At 44.7% G+C, this 5272-nt stretch overlaps 1 long non-coding RNA gene across 1 annotated transcript in view; it reads right to left on the bottom strand.

Annotated features, from left to right (window-relative positions):
* Positions 1–210: 210 nt before the first annotated feature.
* The window catches only part of LOC143442912 (uncharacterized), a 15030-nt gene continuing 9968 nt past the window's right edge, over positions 211–5272 (bottom strand). Inside the window, exon 5 of the long non-coding RNA XR_013111542.1 lies at positions 211–463. This is a non-coding gene — a long non-coding RNA (uncharacterized LOC143442912). The remainder of the gene's footprint in view (positions 464–5272) is intronic.

Here is a 5272-nt window from a genome sequence, read left to right as displayed (position 1 = left end):
TGTAAGTTTACCAATCCCCTCCACCCCGTTTCAACACTAACTTCAGGATTCTTGTGGTCTCCTTGTACACACTGTGTTGTGTGACAAAACTTTTCCTGGGGAGACACAATACACCTGTCTACTCACTTCAGAAAAGGAACCCACGACAGACCAAAGTAGGGCACCATCAAAGTCCAACTTGGCAAAACCAATGAATGAGTTTTATTGGGTTTATTTACAGGAGCAGAAATGACTCAAAGACAGCTATGTCACCAAAGCCCACCCACCATGGGTAACAGCTCACAGAGCTGGGAATCTGGAGCAACTGTGCAGTCTGCAGGCAGCTCAACAGGTTGGAGATTGTCTTTTCCAAGTGACGCTGGTCTAAACCTCTTCCAGGTAGCTTGGTTGGTTTTCTCTTCTTTTCTCTTCTCTTCTCTTCTCTTTTCTTCTCTTCTTCTCTTTCCTCTTCTTTCTCCTTCTTCTACAACATAATATTTTTATTGATTACTTGGAAATTTCACATCATGCACCCCATCACAATCATTTCCCAGTTACCCCATCACAATCATTTCCCAGTTCTCTCAGATCTGCCACCCACCCTTGTGACCTCTCCCCTACAAAGAAGAAGAAGAAGAAGAAGAAGAAGAAGAAGAAGAAGAAGAAGAAGAAGAAGAAGAAGAAGAAGAAGAAGAAGAAGAAGAAGAAGAAAAGTCCAATTTGTGTTGCCTATATGCTCACTAGACACTAGAACATGGTCAAAATCCCAGTGGCCAGTCCCTTAAGAACAGCCGAGTCCTTCCCCACCCTCAGCCTCACCAGAAGCCATCAGTTGTGGAAGGCTACACTTTAGTGTCCTCATCACAATTTTTAAAGAGTTCTCTTCGATGGCTTCCTCTCCAGGCTGTTACTTTGCAGGGGACTGAGTGAGGGTAGGAGGTAGGGGTTGTCACAGAAGCTTTCTGTGTCCCTCTTTCTCAACTGTGAGTCCTCAATCATTGACACCACTGCAAAAGTAGCTTCCCACCCTTCACAGTCAGTGGTAGCATGGATCACAGACTTCCAGATGGTTTCTAGTGACAGCACAGACCATGGACATCCACACGGCCTTTGGTGGCAATGCTTGGTTGGTTTTCTTTTTTAAATTTCTTTTGATCAGTATTTGGTGTTTGGGCTACATGTAAGGGAGTCAGATCCCCTGGACCCTGAGTTACCGTTGTCAGCTGCCATGTGGGTGCTGGGAATTGAACCCAGGTCCTCTGGAAGATCAGCCAGTGCTCCCAAGCACTGAGCCATCTCTCCAGCCCCTCTTGGTTAGTTTTCTAATAATTAAATAATTATTAAATAATTAGGCTTAGAATTTTTCAGATTTATAAAAATTATAATGATCCAAAAATAATTTAAAGTATATAAATACAAATTATCAATAGCCGAGGATATGAAAGGTTAAATAAAGTATGAAGGTCTAAGAAAATAGCTTAAAGTACATAAATACAAGGTAGAAAGATATAAACATAATTTAAAATGAGAGACGTTTCAAAAAAATTTTCCCCTCTATGTAGTATTATACTAAAACTTCAGAAGTTCACAATTTAAACATTAGTCAGTGAAGTTCTGGGAAGCTGCAAATAAACTCTGAAACGCACTACCTACTATTATCAGTCAGAGAAGCAAGATTTTAATTCATTCTGGTTGCCTTCTAAATATAAACTTAAAGATGCGTCTCATCATGCTAAGACATCTCTGTCCAATCTACTTTTCCAGACCTCCAGACAGAGACAAGAACTTTCTCTAAAACCCAAGGCCATCACCTTTGCTATGATTCACAGCAGGAGTGAGCCTCCTCCAGCTGTTTACAGATACCTATTAGTTGCATTTTCTACAGTGTGGATCTTAGTATAGATTACAAAGATTGGTTGGAATGCTAATATATTTAAAACCTTTATCTCTTTAATGTAGCTTCAGGGAGTCAAAGGAGTCATAAAATTTGAATCCAATTCTTAGAGTTCAAGTGAACTCTAGACAAGTACTCCTGTCAATCAACACCCTAAATTTCCCCACCTCCTATTTCTGAGGGTGGGATCTCTACCCCATGTCCTCATCTTGGGACTCCTTCCCTCCCCAACTACCAGAACCATGGACCTGAGAGTTCCAAATGTCAGATTTTCCTTTTAAGTTTCTTAACTTTGATTTCTGTCCCTAATCTATATCTGTCCCAACAGATTTCCACTCAGCTAGTAGATACTGTACAGAAATAGGCTGTAGATTACAAACTGCTCCAAAAGCAGTCCACACCATGTCAGCCCCAGGTAGTCCTACAAAACTGGAAAGCCCTGGACTTGCTGAAAGCTAACGTGAACCAGTCCAGCCAATGTGATTGCTCCCTGTCTCTTCAGCTGGGTTAGTGAACCAGGTACTGCTGATCAAAGTGCCATTGCCTGAATCCCATCCTGGCTTCTGACTTAACATTCCAGCCTTCCTGGGCCCTGACAATGACATTCTAATTTCAGCTGGGAAAGCAGTTACAGAAGGGAGTGTGTTGCCCCTTATCTTCAGTAAAAGGCTGAAATGTTAAGTTAAAAGTAGACACCCTGAAAAAGGGGACAAAACGGCTACCTATATGGTCTACTGACATACCAACCAGGAAAAGTACATCTTAAACAAACAAAATAAAACAAAACAAACAAACAAATGAGAAACAAAGGGACCCTATCAAGGATTTGATGGGGTCACATAAGACCAGGAGGAATAATAAACCAGCCTGCCTCATTCTTGGGCTTGAAAGCCACAGTAAAGACAAACTAAGCTTACTTCTATTTTTGATTAAACCTCTATTTCCCAAGGAATGGGTAATGCCCTACCTGTAGCCTTAACTACAAATGGTTCTTGACTGTCTCTTCCAGGAAACAGCAATCCTGTCTTTGTTTCAAAAGGTTGTTATGATCACATTGTTATGATCACCTTGCAACCATGCCTTTGCTTCAGAAGGTTGTTATGACCAACTTGGTATGCTTATATTCTGCTTTGGTAAGCCCCTCCTATTTGCCTGTCAAATCATCCATTTGGAAACCTCTCTACTCCTGAGTAGAAACCCTTATCTTCTCCATGCTGATCTCTTGAACTTCACCTTAGGCACAGACAACCCATGTACACTAATTCTAATTAAAAAGTTTGCTTTTGTTAATCTGGCCATGATTGAGGTTGCTGGTCTTTCTCACATCTGTGGAATTAACATTTGGAGGGCCCAATGAGATCAGGCCCCAAATACAGAAGGCAAACCCTTCCCTACAGCCCTCAGGGACTGAAGAGCTGCATACCCTATGAAGTATGTTTCTTGAGGAGATTTCAAAGCCCAGGTGCACACCTTCAGTTCAGCAGATTGCCTGAACAAACAATTGCATCAAAAGAAATCACAAAGTGTCTACCTACACAAATAAAGCTTGATTTAATTAATTTGGCCATGATTTGGCTCAGTGGTCTTTCTCCACATATCTGAGGGATTATCAGTTTCTGATTCTGCCAGGTCCAGACTCGGGGTTTTCTTCACAGATTTTGTCCTCTGAGAACTCTAAGCAGCAGCTCAGCTTCTATAGTTTACTCTGGTAGGAAGGGGTGGGCGGCTAGTGAATCTTGTTAGTTTCAGGGACTTCCTGGAGATATTTTGAGTTGTTTATGAAAGGATTGCGGATTGCATAAGGATTTTCCCTGTGGGATGGAATGTTTCAATCTGGAAGGAAACTTACACAATAAGGGTTTATGTTTCTGGGGCTATCAGCATGTTGAGTTCCCTAGAACACTCCTGTGCCTCACACAAGACCCAACTTGGTGAGGATTATAGGTACATACTACTTAGATGGATGAATGGATGGAAAGATGTACTTTTGACCAGGAAGAGCAGGGAGAAATGGGGAAAGGGACTCAGGGCCCATGGAGATAACTGGTACCACTCAAAGGTATCCCCAGGAATAACCCAGGGATACTGTTTCCTACTTCCCTATCCACTCAATGCAGATGGCAGGGTTGTAGAGATTCACACTATAGTCCCAGAGGGGAACCAAGGACAGCAAACTGGAGTATTTGTTCAAAGTCATTCCAGAGATTCTATAAAAGGCTTTAGTTTGAGGCAATGAAAGTGGCCTTTCCCAGATGTTGGGGCTACCCTTTAGAGGCTCAAGTCGGGGAAGGATCAGAGACCAGGGACAGGGATGGGAATCCAACCAGCATCTGGGCATGTCTGGCCCTACCCCTCCAGAGTGTTGTGGCCTTAACTGTTTGACTACCCTTTCTGGGCCTGCCTCAGTTTTCTGTCCTATGCATGTGAACATGGATGTCTTGGTTCCCAACAAGGACCCAGAGTACCTGAGGCACAGGGGCTGCATGGTGAGCAATTGGTTGGCCATAGGAAGCAGTCTTGAGGTGGAAGGAAGGCTGGCTCCAGACAACCCAGGGCAAGGGTGATGGCAGGGACAGCCCCTGGGAGTTGCTTATTGTGAGCTGACAGCTTGGGAGAGGGAGGAAGTAAGGGAGGGGAGGGGCCTGCAGATCCCAGGCTGTAGGAGTGAAGTGGAGCAGCAGGTGGGTGGGAATAGCTGTCTGTAGACACTGGCTCCTTGTGGCTTACAGCAGCTGACAGGACAGCTGATTTGGAAATGGCAGTCAAGACAGCAGAGTTGAGGACTTACTGTGTGCTGTCCATTTGAAGAGTTCATTGCCTTCGTGCAAAAAGCTCCCAGCATGGGTCCTGAGTAGCCTGGGATGGAGTCCTAGGTACTTAGGAGACCACTCCAGGTAGCTACTGACCATGCCATAGGGTATAAGGCACCAGGACATCTCACCAGTGTCCATAACCCAATTTTGTCATATCTCCTTGGAAAATCCAAAATGCCACGATACATGTTGTATGTGTCAGAGCACCACAGACCAGGGGTCTTGAAATAGCAGGATTTAATTCTCTCTCTCTCTCTCTCTCTCTCTCTCTCTCTCTCTCTCTCTCTCTCCACCCGAGAGATCTCAACAAGTCACATCCTTGTCCCTCGTGGGTGGCCTGCCTCCTTGCCATGAACCAAGAAGGCTCTGGTCCTCAAAGCCAAGAACAGAGCTGTGGATAGTAGTAGCTGTGGGCTGAGCCTGGTGTGGGCATAGAAAGAAGACACCTCCTGTGGGTCCAAGAGCCTGGGAAGCCTGTGGCAGGCATGGTCCCCAACCCCCAGGTCCCAGCCAGGGTTGGGCTAGGGTTTCCCAAACTGGTGCCACCACCAGGCTGGGGCCTCCCTGGCATGTCCAGCCTGTGGCT

This window comes from Arvicanthis niloticus, chromosome 6, assembly GCF_011762505.2.
Source record: "Arvicanthis niloticus isolate mArvNil1 chromosome 6, mArvNil1.pat.X, whole genome shotgun sequence".
Lineage (NCBI taxonomy): Eukaryota > Metazoa > Chordata > Mammalia > Rodentia > Muridae > Arvicanthis > Arvicanthis niloticus.
This window is presented reverse-complemented; position numbering and strand designations above follow the sequence as displayed.